Source organism: Pongo pygmaeus, chromosome 15 (assembly GCF_028885625.2).
Source record: "Pongo pygmaeus isolate AG05252 chromosome 15, NHGRI_mPonPyg2-v2.0_pri, whole genome shotgun sequence".
NCBI classification, from domain to species: Eukaryota; Metazoa; Chordata; class Mammalia; order Primates; family Hominidae; genus Pongo; species Pongo pygmaeus.
In genome coordinates, this window is record NC_072388.2 from 73,231,047 (window position 1) to 73,248,046 (window position 17,000).

At 45.6% G+C, this 17,000-nt stretch overlaps 1 pseudogene; it reads left to right on the forward strand.

Annotated features, from left to right (window-relative positions):
- The first annotated feature begins 2,143 nt into the window (after positions 1-2,143).
- LOC129012359 (activated RNA polymerase II transcriptional coactivator p15-like) lies at positions 2,144-3,286 on the forward strand (annotated as a pseudogene).
- Positions 3,287-17,000: the final 13,714 nt, after the last annotated feature.

The following is a 17,000-nucleotide window of genomic DNA, read 5'->3' on the forward strand; positions in this document are numbered from 1 at the left end:
TGTAATCCCAGCACTTTGGGAGGCCAAGGCAGGAGAATCGCTTGAGCCCAGGAATTCAAGACCAGCCTGGGCAACATGGCAAGACCCCGCCTTTACAAAAGATAAAAGCATTAGCCGGGGATGGTGGCGAGCGCCTGTGGTCCGAGCTACTCTGGAAGCTGAGGCAGGAGAATCACTTGGGCCCGGAAGGTCAAGGCTGCAGTGAGCCGTGATTGTGCCACTGCACTCCAGCCTGGGCGACAAAGAGAGACCCTGTCTCAAAAATAAATAAATAGATGATGATGATCGATAGATAAGATAGATAGTTGAATGAAATGCTTATCAGTTGACTGAGTAGTACCCAAAGGGAGGTGGGAAATGGCTCCAAAAAAAAAAAAAAAAAAAAAAAAAACAGCATGATCCCACAGGTCCCTAAATTTAAATCTGGATGTATCTTCTCACTTTCCTCCAATCCTTATTAAGTTTCAACTGCATGCCAAACACTCTACAACATACATGTATCACTTGTCTTTATGAAAGTTGCAGTCTAGGTGGGTAGGTCAATCAGTTGACAATTACAGCTTTTTTTTTTTTTTTTTTTTTTTTGAGACGGAGTGTTGCTTTTGTTGCCCCGGCTAGAGTGCAATGGCGCGATATCGGCTCACCGCAACCTCAGCCTCCCGGATTGAAGCCATCCTCCTGCCTCAGCCTCCCGAGTAGCTAGGATTACAGGCATGTGCCACCACGCCCAGCTAATTTTGTATTTTTAGTAGAGACAGAGTTTCTCCATATTGGTCAGGCTGGTCTGGAACTCCTGACTTCAGGTGATCTGCCTGCCTTGGCTTTCCAAAGTGTTGGGATTACAAGCGTGAGCCACCGATCCTGGCCTTTTTTTGTTTTTGTTTTTGTTTTAGACGGAGTTTCGCTCTTGTGGCTCAGGCTGGAGTGCAATGGTGCTGTCTTGGCTCACTGCAACCTCTGCCTCCCGGGTTCAAGCGATTCTCCTGCCTCAGCCTCCCGAGTAGCTGGGATTACAGGCATGCACCACCATACCCGGCTAATTTTGTATTTTTAGTAGAGATGTGGTTTCTCCATGTTGGTCAGGCTGGTCTCGAACTCCCTACCTCAGGTGATCCACCCACCTCGGCCTCTCAAAGTGCTGGGATTACAGGTGTGAATCACTGTGCCCGGCCTACAGCTGTCTTTGTGAAGTGCTATGACAAACATACCATATAGCAGGGGTTCTCAGCTTTGGCGCCATTAAGTTTTGGGGCCTGATCATTCTTTGTTGAGTAGGCTTTCCTATGCCATGTAGGATGTTTAGCTGTATCCCAGGCCTCTACCCACTAGATGCTAGTAGCATTCCCTCTGACCTAGGCATCCCAAAATGTCCCTAAACATTGCCAAATGTCCTTTAGGGGAGAAAGGACCAAAATTCCAGCTTTACCCCACCCCCTAGCATTGAGAACCACTGCCCCAGAACCAAAGAGAGAGGCATTTAACTCAACATGGGGAAAAGTGGAGTCTAGAAAGACTTTGAAGAGGAAATAACTTTATTTAAGTATGTCTTTCTTATTTTGAAAACCAAAAAAAAAGGATGCAATTTTTGAAAAATTAATAAGGCAACCAAAGTATTAAAGCAAGCAACCTCACCTCTCTAGGGTAATCTAGGTTTACAGATCTTGTCCCCTTTCACTCTCAAAAATGTCCTAGTTTGGTATTCGGTGGCATTACTGTCCCAGGGTGCCTCAGCATTGTCTATTACTGTAAACTTTTAAGAAGTAGCAGGCTGGGCACGGTGGCTCACGCCTGTAATCCCAGCACTTTCGGAGGCCGAAGCAGGCAAATCACCTGAGGTCAGGAGTTCAAGACCAGCCTGGCCAAAATGACGAAATCTCGTCTTTACTAAAAATAGAAAAATTAGCCAGGTGTGGTGGCGGGTGCATGTGATCCCAGCTACTTGGGAGGCTGAAGCAGGAGAATTACTTGAACCCAGGAGGCAGAGGTTGCATTGAGCTGAGATTGTGCCATTGTACTCCAGCCTGGGTGACAGAGTGAGACTGTTTCAAAAAAAAAAAAAAAGAAGAAGAAGAAGTAATACACCAGAGTTACCAGTGAGCAAGTGGGAGGGTCTTTGGCTACTGGAGTGCAGCGGAGCAGAGCAATGCCCAAATCAAAGGAACTTATTGCTTCAAGCTCTTCTGGCAGCGGTTCTGACAGTGATGTTGACAAAAAGTTAAAGAGGAAAAAGCAGGTTGCTCCAGAAAGACCTGTAAAGAAGCAAATGGCTGGTGAAACTTGAAGAGCTCTGTCATCTTCCAAAGAGAACAGCGGCAGCAGCACAGATGATGACATGATGTTTCAGGTTAGGAAAATGAGGTACATTAGTGTTTGGGATTTTTTTTTTTTTAGACTTGTCCCCCAAGGCTGGAGTGCAGTGGCACGATCTCGGCTCACTGCAACCTCTGCCTCCCAGGTTCAAGCGATTCTCCTGCCTCAGCCTCCTGAGTAGCTGAGACTGCAGGCACTTGCCACCATGCCTGGCTAATTTCTGTGTTTTATGTCGAGACAGGATTTCACCATGTTGGCCAGGCTGGTCTTGAACTCCTGACCTCAAGTGATCTGCCCATCTTGGCCTCCCAAAGTGCTAGGATTACAAGTGTGAGCCACCAAGCTGGGCCAGTGTTTGGAATTTTAATGGGTAATTGATATTAAATAATATTGGATGGATCCAGAAGGTGAAATGAAACCAGGAAGAGAAGGTATTTCTTTGAATTTGGAGCAAAGAAGCCAGCTGAAGGAACAGATTTTTTAAAATTTAAATTTAAAGATTATATATATATAATATATGTAAAAATATATATGTAAAATATATATATGTAAAAATATACATATATATATATAATTTTTTTTTTTTTTTTTTTTTTTGAGACAGAGTCTCGCTCTGTTGCCCATGCTGGAGTGCAGTGGTGGGATCACAGCTCACCACAGCCTCCATCTCTTGGGCTCAGGTGATCCACCTCAGCCTCCCTAGTAGCTGGGACTGTAGGTGCTGGCATCACACACAGCTAATTAAAAAAAATTTTTTTTGTAGAGAAGGCAGGGATGGGGGGAGGTGTCTCACTGTGTTGTCCAGGCTAGTCTTAAATTCCTAGGCTCAAGTGATCCTCCACCTTTGCCTCCCTAAGTGCTGGGATTACAGGTGTGAGCCACTGCACCTGGCCAAGAACAGATTTCTGACACTGATGATGCAGTTAAGAAAACTGTGAAATCCAAGCCATATAAAACCTATACTGTTCTAGTGTAGTTGGTTTGTGTGTGTGTGTGTGTGTGTGTGTGTTTGTGTGTGTGTATGTGTGTGTGTTTTCTTTTTTTGTTTTTTTGTTTTTTGACAGGTTCTTGCTCTGTGGTCCAGGTAGAGTGCAGTGGGATAATAATCACAGCTCACTGCAGTCTCCACCTCCTCCCACCTCAATCTCCTGAGTAGCTGAGGCTACAGGTATGCGCCAACATGCCTAGCTAATTTTTAAGTTTTTTTTTTTTTTTTTTTTTTAATAGAGATGAGGTCTCACTGTGTTGCCCAGGCTGGTCTAGAACTCCTGAGCTCAAGCGATGCTTCTGCCTCAGCCTCCCAAAGTGTTAGGATTACAGGGCGGAGCCACCGCTCCTGGCCTCTAGTTGTTTTAATCTGTCTTTTTACATTGGCTTTTGTTTTCTAAATGTTGTCCTCCAAGCTATTGTATGTTTAGATTGCAGAACAACTTGTAAAATGTATACTTGTTTTAATGTGCATTATTTAAAATGTTCGGAGTGAAGCTAATTGTCTACTTTATAAGGAGAATTGCTCTGTGCCCACCACTTAGTATACAATAAAATCAAATAATACATTCTTAACTGTTGTGGCCCTTTTTTTTTTTTTTTGAGACGGAGTTTCACTCTTGTTGCCCAGGCTGGATTGTGGCTCACTGCAACCCCTTCCTCCCAAGTTCAAGTGATTCTCCTGCCTCAGCCTCCTGGGTACTTGGATTACAGGCACCCGCCACCACGCCCCACTAATTTTTTGTATTTTTAGTAGAGATGGAGTTTCACCACGTTGGCCAGGCTGGTCTCAAACTCCTGACCTCAGTTGATCCACCTGCCTCCACCTCCCCAAGTGCTGAGATTACAGGCGTGAGCCACTGCGCCTGGCCCTGTTGTGGCCTTTTTTGATCATGAGAGTTGGTGCTCTTGAAGGCCAAAAATGACAGTTTTTTATAGATCTTTTAATTTCAATTCAGCTTTCACAATAAAAAAGAGTGTATTGCATTGAACAAAAAAAGTATTACACCAATACTAAACTTGATGTAAAATGTGATCTCAACTATGAAAATAAATATATATGTAAATATCTGTATAGAAAAATCATAATGAAGCATAGCAAAAGGCCATATATCATATTGGTTGTTAATATTTGAGTTTATATTTCAGAGTTATCTTTTGGATAAGATCCAATTTTTTTTTCTTTTTTTTGAGATGGAGTCTCGCTCTGTTGCCCAGGCTGGAGTGCAGTGGCGCGAACTTGGCTCACTGCAACCTCTGCCTCCCGGGTTCAAGCAGTTCTCCTGTTTAGCCTCCCAAGCAGCTGGGACTACAGGCGTCCGCCACCACGCCTGGCTAATTTTTGTATTTTTAGTAGAGACAGGGTTTCACCATATTGGCCAGGCTGGTCTCGAACTCCTGATCTTGTGATCCACCTGCCTCAGCCTCCCAAAGTGCTGGGATTAGAGGCGTAAGCTACCGGGTTTAGAGCCAACTTAAAATTAGTTCAAATTTCTAATTAGCTCATAACTGTGATCGATGTTTTCTTTTTATTTTATTTTTTTCTTTTCTAGGTTTTTAAAAAATTCACAATCCACTTGGGCACAGTGGCTCACACCTGTGGTCTCAGAACTTTGGGAGGCCAAGGCCAGAGGTTTGCTTGAGCCTAGGAGTTCAAGACCAGCCTGGGTCTTGAGATCTAGCAACATAGCTAGATCCCCATCTCTACAAAAAAAAAAAAAAATTGGGATCCAAATAAGGTCTACACATCGCAATTGATCATATGTCATTTAACACTCTTTTAGTTTATAGGTTCCTCTTCTACCCCTTTAGACCAGCTACTATTATCTCATTTTCATGTCCTTCTGCAAAACCTTCTAACTGGATTTCTACACTTGAATTTCCTCCTGCTCTAATCCAGTTTCTACAAAGCAGCCAGAGAAATCTGAACAAATGTAAACCAGATCAACAGTCCACTTAAAGCCCTTCAAGGCTTCTTTTTTTTTTGAGATGGAGTTTTGCTCTTGTTGCTCAGGCTGGAGGGCAGTGGTATGATCTCGGCCCACTGCAACCTCTGCCTCCCGGGTTCAAGTGATTCTCCTGCCTCAGCCTCCTATGTGCTGGGATTACAGGCGCCCACCACCACGCCCAGCTAATTTTTGTATTTTTAGTAGAGACAGGGTTTTGCCATGTTGGCCAAGCTGGTCTCAAACTCCTAACCTCAAGTGATCTGCCCGCCTCGGCCTCCCAAAGTGCTGAAATTACAAGCATGAGCCACTGCGCCCTGCTCTTCAAGGCTTCTTATGCCCTGGCCTTGCCTATTGCTCTAACTTCTGTTTTTTAATTTTTTTTATTTTTGAGACAGTCTTGCTCTATTGCCCAGGATGGAATGCAGTGGTATGATCTCAGGTCACTGCAACCTCTGCCTCCCGGGTTAAAGTGATTCTTGTGCCTCATCCTCTTGAGTAGCTGGGATTACAGGCTTATGCCACCATGCCCAGCTAGTTTCTGTTTGAACCTCTTTAGGGGCTAGAAAACAAACCTTGTTTTCCTCTACTCTTCTGCTGATTTTTATTCTTCCTTCCATCCCCACTGTGAATGTCCCTTCCCCAGAGAGTCTTTTCCTAACCACCCTTTATTGTTTCCTTCCACAGCAGCCCACTTTTTCCTGCTTCTAGCATTTATTGTAGCTGGTTATATTTTCGTTTTGTGCGTTTACTTCATTCATGCCTTTCTCGCTCCGCCCCAGGAGGACAAGGACCATGTCTGTTGTGTTCACACTACTGTGTCCCCATTTTCCAGAAGCACTCATAAGAGTACAATAGCTATTTGTTTAACAAATATTTGCAAAACCTTCTAACTGGGTTTCTACACTTGAATTTCCCCCAGCTCTAACCCAGTTTTTACAAAGCAGCCAGAGAAATGTGCACAAATGTAAACCAGATCAACAGCCCACTTAAAGCTCTTAAGTGATTCTTGTGCTGTTTGTTGAACAAAGATAAACCAGACAATCCCTAACCTCAAAAAACACACAGTGAGGCTAGGGCTCACTGCAGCCTCAACAACGGAGGCTAAGGCGGGAGGATTGCTTAAACCCAGGAGTTCGAGGCTGCATTGAGCTATGATCATACCACTGCACTCCAGCCTGGGCAACACAGTGAGACCTCGTTTCTAAAAGTAAATAAATAAAATTAAAAAAAACCCACAGGTCACTGTCTCTGCTTATACTGTTTTCTAATGGGACCGAACTTCCCTTATTTCAGCGACTAGAGTCCTGTGCTACTTCCTCACTCTTATACGTAGATAAAGGGAAGACAAATTGATGTTTTTTTAAAAGAAGGAAAATAATTTGGTGATAACTATCAAATTTTAGATGATGCCGTAGTTTCATTTCCAGGAATTCTCTTATAAATATATTTACCCAAAAGCACAAAGGACAAAGGGTCTATCACAAGGATGTTTCTATAGCATAGAAGGTAATAGCAAAATCCTAGAAGCAACCAGAATGCTTATCAAAGGAGGAGCAGTTAAACAAAATATGACACCGTCACTGTGTAGAATATATTTTGCAGCTATTAATAAGAAGGAGATGGCGGGGTGCCATGGCCTGTAATCCCAGCACTTTGGGAGGCTGAAGTGGGTGGATACCTGAGGTTGGGAGTTCAAGACCAGCCTGACCAACATGGAGAATGGAGAAACCCCATCTCTACTAAAAATACAAAATTAGCCAGGTGTGGTGGCACATGCCTGTAGTCCCAGCTACTCGGGAGACTGAGGCAGGAGAATCACTTGAACCCGGGAGGCAGAGGTTGCAGTGAGCCGAGATTGCGCCATTGCACTCCAGCCTGGGCAACAAAAGCAAAACTCCATCTCAAAAAAAAAAAAAAAAAAAAAAGAAGAAGAAGTAGCATTGCCATAGTGATTCAGAACATGGACTTCAGAGCCGGATTGCATGGGTTCAAATCCCCACTCTATCACTTGGTATTTGTGTGACCTTGGGGGCATGCTGCCTCTGTTTTTTTTTTGTTTTTTTTTTTTTAACACAGAGTCTTGCTCTGTCGCCCAGGCTGGAGTGCAGTGGCACAATCCCGGCTCACTGCAGCCTCCGCCTCCTGGGTTCAAGTGATTCTCCTGCCTCAGCCTCCCAAGTAGCTGGGACTACAGGCATGTGTCACCACATCTGGCTAAATTTTGTATTTTTAGTAGAGATGGGGTTTTACCATCTTGGCCAGTCTGGCCTCAAACTCCTGACCTGAAGTGATCCACCCACCTTGGCCTCCCGAAGTGGTGGGATTACAGGCATGAGCCACTGCACCCGGTGAGGTTTTTAAAATTTTCTTTAAAAAAAATTTGGGGGGTTAAAGACAGGGCCTCACTATGTTGCCTAGGCTGTCGAACTCCTGGCCTCAAGCGTTCCTCCTGCCTTGACCTCCAAAAGTGGTGGGATTACAGGCATGAGCCACTGCACCTAGCCTCAGTTTTTAAAAATCTGTAAATGAGGGTAATAATAGTTTCCACATCAGAGGGTTGTTTTGGGGAATAAACAAGTTAAAAGATATTAAGACTTAAACATTACCTGGCAATAATAAGAGCTAAATGTGACATTAATATTAAACATTGAACAATGTCCATGCCCTATTGTTTCATTTAATTAACTAGTTTTTTAATTGAAAAATTGAAAAGCATGTGGTTAAAAAAAATTTCACAAAAGATGATAGGACATATAATGAAAAATAAGTTTGTCTTCCACCCCGGAGCCAAGCTGTTCACAGCTTCTTGGGAATCGTTCCAGAAATGTTTTATATATATGCAAACTTATATGTATTAATATATTTCACACATACCCACACTCAAACACAAATACTCCTTTTCCTTTTAAACACTCTGTCTTGCAGCTTGCATTTTTTTTTTTCTCTCTCTTTGAGACAGACTCTCATTCTGTTGTCCAGGCTGGAGTGCAGTGGTGTGATCTTGGCTCACTGCAACTTCTGCCTCCTGGGGTCAAGCTACTCCCAAGTAGCTGGGATTACAGGCGTGCTCCACCATGCCTGGCTAATTTTTGTATTTTTAGTAAAGACGGGGTTTCACCATGTTGGCCAGGCTGGTCTTGAACTTCTGACCTCAGGTGATCCACCTGCCTTGGCCTCCCAAAGTGCTGGGGTTACAGGCATGAACCACCGCGCCCAGCCAGCATACACAGATTTAAGTAATTACCTTTTTCCACTGTTAAGTTCGTGACAAACCCATTGTCAAATTGTACCATCATAAGTCAGGGACTGTCTCTACAGAGGAACTATATATCTAGTTTCCTATTGACAGACATTTTAGTGGGTTATAGTCTCTTGCTATTACATATAATGCTGCAATTAACATCTTTGGATATATCCCAAATATGGCTAAGTTTAAAAGAAGATAGGCTCCATATTTTGTTTTTTAAAAGCATGTTTGTGTGTACATAAGTGTGCACCCACTGAAGATGATTGCAATCTGTAGGAATTCAGAATGCAAGGAATGGAGGGGCAAAAGGCAGTTTGACCAAAGAGCCTGTATGTTTAAGTGTTTTGTTTTTTAATCTCTCTTTTTTTTCGAGACAAGGTCTCGCTCTGTAGTCCAGGCTGGAGTGCAGTGATGTAGTTTTGGTTCACTGCAGCCTCGACCTCCCAGGCTCGAGCGATCCTTCCACCTCAGCCTCCCGAGTAGCTGGGACTACAGGCACTTGCCACCACACCCAGCTGATTTTTGTATTTTTTGTAGAGACGAGGTTTCACCATATTGCCCAGGCTGGTCTCAAACTCCTGGGCTGAAGTGATCTGCCTTCTTCACTCTCCCTAAGTGCTGGGATTACAGGCATGCACCACCGCACCTGGCCTGTGTTGTGTTTTTTTTTTTTTGTTTTTTGTTTTTTAAGGCAGAGTCTTGCTCTGGCGCCCAGGCTGGAGTGCAGTGTCAGGATCTCAGCTCACTGCCACCTCCGCCTCCCGGGTTCAAGCGATTCTCCTGTCTCAGCCTCCTGATTAGCTGGGATTACAGGCTCACTCCACCATGCCCAGCTAAGTTTTGTATTATTAGTAGAGACAGGGTTCCACCATGTTGGTCAGGCTGGTCTCAAACTCCTGACCTCATGATCCACCTGCTTCGGCCTCCCAAAGTGCTGGGATTACAGCAATGTGCCACCGCGCCTGGCCTGTGTTTTGTTTTTTAAAATGTTACCTATACAATAAATTTTCTTCAGAGGTTATACCCTAAAAGAGAAGCAATCATTTTATCTTCTGGTCCTCCAAGCTCTTGGTTCACACCTCAGTTATAGACAGAGTTGGACCTGTCTGTTTCCCTTGCTAGCCAAGGAGCTTGCCTAGTCAACCTCCAATACCCAGCCCAGTGCGTGGCACATAGAGGGTGTTCACTAAACACTTCTGGGATGAGTGAAGCTACTCCTCTGACCTAGGTTTCCCTGTATATAAAATTAGAATGATAAAGCGACCCACATCTAATGGCTATCCTAAGAAATTCCTGAGCAAAAAAAAAAAGAAATTCCTGAGCAATGTGAATGTTCTTAAAAAACATGAAAGTGTGTAAAAATACTCAAGAATAGCTGCTTAATCTAAAATTTATCCTGTGGGCTGACCAGGTCAAAATGTCTGCAGTGTAGCTGGTTCAAAGGACGGTGGCATCTTCCCCAAGTGAGAACAGCCTATTAAATTTGTGAGCAGGAGGGACAGAGTTGTCAGCTGAGCAGAGCCCTGCTGTCACGTCCTCTAGATCTGAAACCATCTTGGCCTGTTTCCACCCTGGAATCATTTTGGAAAGATTAAGGCCCCTGCAAGTCTGTTAAAAAGTTGGAGCCTTGGCTGGGTGTGGTGGCTCATACCTGTAATTCCAGCACTTTGGTAGGCTGAGACAGGAAGATTGCTTGAGCTCAGGAGTTGGAGACCAGCCTAGGCAACATGACAAGACCTCACTGCTACAAAACAAAAACAAAAATTAGCTGGGTGTGGTGGTGCAAGCCTGTAGTCTCAGCTGCTTGGGAAGCTGAGATCGTGCCACTGCACTCCAACCTGGGCAACAGAGCGAGACACTGTCTCAAAAACAAAAAACAAAAAACAGTTGGAGCCTTTATATTAGATATCACCCAAGGACTCCCCAACCATAGAGTAATCTTAGAGTATTGAAGGGATGGAAAGGTGTAATAAATTTCCTCCTTATTGTAAGGGTCATGGCCACCACTCCTATAACAAAAGGCTGGTTAACAAGAGAAAAGCATAAGCAATTTATAACTTTCTCTTTTAATTTTTGTTTTAGAGACAAGGTCTTGCTCTGTTGTCTAAGCTGGAGTACAGTGGTGTGATCATGGCTCATTGCAGCCTTGAACTTCTGGGCTCAAGCTATCTTCCCGCCTCAGCCTTTCCAGTAGCTGGGGTTGCAGGTGCACACCACCATGTCCATCTAAAACCATATCAGATTTATCTAATCAAAATTGTATGTGACGTGGGAGCCTTCAGAAATGAGGACCAAAAGACTCAAGAAAAAAACTGTTCTTTTTTTTTTTTTTGAGATGAAGTCTCACACTGTGGCCCAGGCTGGAGTGCAGTGGCACGATCTCGGCTCACTGCAACCTTCACCTCCTGGGTTCAAGCAATTCTCCTGCCTCAGCCTCCTGAGTAGCTGGGACTACAGGTGCACACCACCATACCTGGCTAAATTTTTTTTTTGTATTTTTAGTAGAGACGGGATTTCATCGTGTTAGCCAGGATGGTCTTGATCTCCTGACCTCATGATCCGCCTGCCTCAGCCTCCCAAAGTGCCAGGATTACAGGCATGAGCCACTGCGTCCAGCCAAAAACTTCATTTTTATGCTTAGATTCAATGAAGCATGACAGCTGTGTTGAACTGTGATTAGACAGAAAGGGAATGATCTAATAGTAACAGACTGAGTGGGGAAACCCAGCAAGGCCTGTGTTCAGATTCTTCTTGGCCTGTTTGTGTGGTGTTCCTTTCTCCTGGGTTTAGGGCAGTGCCCCTTCTGAAATGAAGGTCTTATGGTCTATTTTCAGACAAGGTAGGTCAGAATTTTATGGCCAGCTCCTACACAGAAGGATGGAGGAAGGTTAAAGTCCTATTTCTAGGTTTTATGGTTGGCTTTGGAGAAGAAGGGTTCTAGTTTCTATGGCCTGCCTTGGGAGAGGAAGGGAAGCAGGAGAAAGAAGAAAAGGAGACGAGAAGAAAGAGACTTTGCTTTTGAGGTCCTTCCAATGTCTTTCAGTTCAAAGTATCAGCATGCCAAAGTGCCATACTTTGGGGTATTGTTTTCTGAGCCCCAACAGTATTAAGGAGATGACAGTGATACTTCTTTTTTTTTTTTAAATTGAGACAGAGTCTCACTCCGCCAGGCTGGAGTGTAGCAGTGTGATCTTGGCTCACTGCAACCTCCACCTCCCAGGTTCACACGATTCTTGTGCCTCAGCCTCCCGAGTAGTTGGGATAACAGGCATGAGCCACCACGACTGGCAACAGTGATAATTCGTTCAACATCCAGTAATTATTGACCAGGCTGGGAATGGTGGCCATGCCTATAATCCCAGTGCTTTGGGAGGCCGAGGCAGGAGGACTGCTTGAGGCCAAGAGTTTGAGATCAGCCTGGGCAACATAGCAAGACCCTGTCTCTACAAAACAAAACAACAAAAAAGCAAACAAAAAGTACTTACTGAGCAACTACTCTGTATGTGCCAGGCATAGGTGCTGGAGATATAGCAGTTTCAAGACAAAGTATCTGCCTTCACAGACCTTAGGCAGATACAAAATGATATTAAATATAAATCAGATAGTGCTAAGAAAACTACAGTGGGTGTCACAGGTAGGGTCCACTGGATCCACACCCTGAGACAATGCTTATCATGCTCAATGACTATAGAGATTGCATCTTGGTAGGGAGATGAAGGAAGCATGATTGGGCAGAGGGAGGAATCAAGCTGAGAGGCAGGCCCTACTACAGCCTCAGCCGACCCCATGGGGAGCACTAGAGTGGACATGGCCCATCTCAGTTGCTTCCTGTTGGGCCACAGTGGCCCTCCTTTCTAACCCCACCCCAATCAGTCACTGGGCGTGGGATATCTTGCAAAGGGCGTAACCTCGGGCAAATTCTCTCTTGTAGCTGAGGCGATTCTCAAAGGAGCTGATAGCTGAAGGCTGTCTGCTTACGGCACTCCCAGCAGCTGGGGCAACAAGTCCTGCCTTGAAAGGGAATCTAGGCTGTGGGTCAACATGTCCATCACCCAGCATATGGGGAGAGAGGATGATGGTGGAGGTGCTTCTTGGGATATGGTGGTCAGGGAAGGACACTCCGAGGACGTTTTAAAGAACCTAAATGAGGCTGGGTGTGGTGGTTTACGCCTGTAATGCCAGCACTTTGGGAGGCTGAGGTGGGCGGATCATGAGATCAGGAGTTCAAGACCAGCCTGGCCAACATGGTGAAACTCTGTCTCTACTAAAAATATAAAAATTAGCCAGGTGTGTTGTTGCACGCCTCTAGTCCCAGCTACTTGGGAGGCTGAGGCGGAGAATCACTTGAACCTGGGAGGCAGAGGCTGCGGTGAGCTGAGATCGCGCCACTGCACTCCAGCCTGGGCAACAAAGCGAGACTCCATCTAAAACAAACAAACAAATTAACAAACAACCTGAATGAAGTGAAGGAAGGAGCCATGCAGATTCTGAGGGAAGAGCATTCTAAGCAAAAGGAACAGCAAATGCAAATGCCCAAAGGAGGGATTATTCTTTTTTTTTTTTTTTTTTGAGACGGAGTCTCGCTCTGTCTCCCAGGCTGGAGTGCAGTGTCGCGATCTCGGCTCACTGCAATCTCCACCTCCTGGGTTCACACCATTCTCCTGCCTCAGCCTCCTGAGTAGCTGGGACTACAGGCGCCCGCCACCACGCCCAGCTAATTTTTGTGTATTTTTAGTAGAGATGGGGTTTCACCGTGTCAGCCAGGATGGTCTCGATCTCCTGACCTCGTGATCCGCCCGTCTCAGCCTCCCAAAGTGCTGGGATTACAGGCGTGAGCCACCGCGCCTGGCAAGGATGGATTATTCTTGAGATGTTCAAGGAAGAGCAAAGAAGCCAGCATGGCCAGAGTGCAATGAACAAGGGGAGAGTGATAGGAAATGCACAAGGGCCAGGTCATGTAGAGTCTTGCACACTATCACAAAAAATTTGAATCTTTATTGTTACAGGAAGCCATTGGAGGGTTAAAAACAGGAGTGACAAAATTTAGTGGATGATTTAAAAGGATCACCCTGGATGCTGCTGTATGGAGAGGTAGAATGGAGGTAGGGAAATCAGATAGGAAGCTATTCTGGTATTTCAGGTGAGAGAGTCATGGTTGGGACTATAGAAAGGGACAGGTTGGTGGGGACTATAGAATGGTACAGAGCTGTAGAGAAGTGGCTCTCAACCAGGGTGACTTTGCTGTAGCTTATCCACATACCTCTCCCCAACTCTCCCTACCAGCCAAGAACATTTGTTCAATATCTGGATATTTTCGGTTGTCATAACTGGGGGATGCTATTGGCTTCTAGTGAATGCTGCAAAGTATCCTACAATAATGCACAGGACAACTCCCCATGACAAATAATTACTTGGTCCAAAATGTCAATAGTGAGCCAGGCACGGTGGCTCACGCCTGTAATACCAGCACTTTGGGAGGCCAAGGTGGGCGGGTCACCTGAGCTCAGGAGTTCAAGACTAGCCTGGCCAACATGGTAAAACTCCGTTTCTACTAAAAATACAAAAATTAGCTGGGCGTGGTGGCAGGTGCCTATAATACCAGCTACTTGGGAGACTGAGGCATGAGAATCACTTGAGCTTGGGAGGCGGAGGTGGCAGTGAGCAGAGTTCGTGCCACTATACTCCAGCCTGGAGGATACAGTGAGACTCTGTCTCCAAAAAAAAACAAACAAACAAAAAACAAAAACAAAATCTCAGTGGTGGCTGGGCACAGTGATTCATGCCTGTAATCCCAGCGCTTTTGGAGGCCAACATGGGAGTATTGCTTGAAGCCAGGAGCTTTATACCAGCCTGGGCTACAAAGCAAGACCTCATCTCTTTTTTTAAATTAGTTGAGCATGGTAGCAAGCAACTGTAGTCCAGGCTATTAGGGAGGCTGAGGCAAGAGGATTGCTTGAGCCCAGGAGTTCAAGGCTGCAGTGAGCTATGATTGTGCCACTGCACTCCAGCCTGGGCAATAGGGTAAGAACCTGTCTTAAAAATAAAATTTAAAAAAAGACAATAGTACTAAGGTTGAGAGACCTTAGTACTTGCTATAGAGGAAGTGAAAAGTATTAGATTAGAGATGTATTTTTTTAGACGGAGTTTCACTCCTCTCACCCAGGCTGGAGTGCAATGGCGTGATCTCAGCTCACTGCCATCTCTGCCTCCCGGGTTCAAGGGATTCTCCTGCCTCAGCCTCCTGAATAGCTGGGATTACAGGTATGTGCCACCATGCCCGGCTAATTTTTTTTTTTTTTTGGAGACGGAGTTTCGCTCTTTGTTGCCCAGGCTGGAGTGCAATGGCGCGATCTCAGCTCACCGCAACCTCTGCCTCTTGGGTTCAAGTGATCTCCTGCCTCAGCCTCCCAAGTAGCTGAGATTACAAGCATGCGACACCATGCCCGGCTATTTTTCTATTTTTAGTGGAGACGGGGTTTCTCCATGTTGGTCAGGCTGTTCTTGAACTCCCGACCTCAGGTGATCCGCCTGCCTCGGCCTCCCAAAGCGCTGGGATTTACAGGTGTGAGCCACCACGCAAGGCCCCGGCTAATTTTTGTATTTTTAGTAGAGAAGGGGTTTCACCATGCTGGCCAGCCTGGTCTTGAACTCCTGACCTCAGGTGATCCGCTTGCCTTGGCCTCCCAAAGTGCTGGGATTACAGGCGTGAGCCACTGCGTCTGGCCTTTTTTTTTTTTTTTTCAAATGGAATCTTGCTCTGTTGCTCAGGGTGGAGTGCAATGGCCCAATCTTGGCTCACTGCAACTTCCACCTCCCAGGTTCAAGCGATTCTTGTGCCTCAGCCTCTCAAGTAGCTGGCGACTACAGGTATGTGCCACCATGCCCAGTTAATTTTTATATTTTTAGTAGAGACCAGGTTTCACCATGTTGGTCAGGCTGGTCTTGAACTCCTGACCTCAAGTGATCGACCTGCCTCAGCCTCCCAAAGTGCTGGGATTACAGGCATGAGCCACTGTGCCTGGCCTCGAGATGTTTTTTTTGGTTTGTTTGTTTTGAGATGGGGTCTCACTCTGTCACCCAGACTGGAGTGCAGTGGCTTGACCTTGGCTCACCACACTGAAACCTCCGCCTCCCAGGCTCAAGCGATTCTCCTGCCTTGGCCTCCAGAGTAGCTGGGATTACAGGCCTGTGCCACTACTGCCTGGCTAATTTTTGTATTTTCAGTAGAGACGGGGTTTCGCTATGTTGGCCAGGCTGGTATTGAGCTCCTGACCTCAAATGATCCACCCTCCTTGGCCTCCTAAAGTGCTGGGATTACAGGCATGAGCCCGGCCCGTGCCCGGCCCCCTCGGGATGTATGTTTATAGTATTTTGACAATAGAAACAATCAGATTTGGGTTTGGATGTGGTGAATGAGAGAAAAAAGAATCAAGTGTGGTTCCGCAGCTCATCCAAACAGCCCTCTCTGCTCTACCGACTGAGCTATCAAAGACCCCGCTTCAAGTGCAACTTTAAGGCTTTGGACTGAGCAACTGAGTGAATGGTGGTACCATTTACTGGGGTTGGGAGTTCTGGGGAAAGAACAGATTATGTGTGAGGAACAGGTGGTAAATCAAGAATTTGTTTATGGACAGGTTAAATTTGAGATGCCTGTTGGACACCCAGTGGTGATGTTACATAAGCAATTGGCTGTTTGAGTCTGGAAGTTAGGGAAGATGTCTGAGCTGGAGCCATAAATATGGAAATCATCAGAAGAAGGGTGGGGTTTTAAATTAGTAGATTGCAAGAGATCACCTAAGGGGTGACTGTAGATTGAGAAGAAAAGAGGTCAGAGGACGCACCTTTTGGGAGTCCAACATCTAGTAGTAAAGAGCCAGCAAAGGAGATGGAGAAGGAGCAGCCAGGGAGGTAGGAGAACTGGACAAATGTGTTGTCCTGAAAGCCAAAGAAAAATGAGTGCTTCAAGAAGCAAGCCCTGGCTGGGCACAGTGGCTTATGCCTGTAATCCCAGCACTTTGGGAGGTGGAGGCAGGAGGATTGCTTGAGACCAGCTCAGGCAACATAGTGAGACCTCCCTCTTTACAAAAAATAAAAAATAAAAAAATTAGCTGGGCATAGTGGCATTCTCCTATACTCCTAGCTGCTCCCACTACAGGAAGCTGAAGTGCGAGGATTGCTTAAGCCCCAGTCTTCAAGGCTGCAGTGAGCTATGATTATGCCACTGTACTCCAGCCTGGGTGACAGAGCAAGATCTCATCGCTTTTTTTTTTTTTTTGAGACGGAGTCTCGCTCTGTCGCCCAGGCTGGAGTGCAGTGGCACAATCTTGGCTCACTGCAACCTCCGCCTCCCGGGTTCACGCCATTCTCCTGCATCAGCCTCCCAAGAAGCTGGGACTACAGGCGCCTGCTGCCACCACGCCCAGCTAAATTTTTGTATTTTTAGTAGAGACGGGGTTTTACCGTGTTAGCCAGGATGGTCTCAATCTCCTGATCTTGTGATCCGCCCG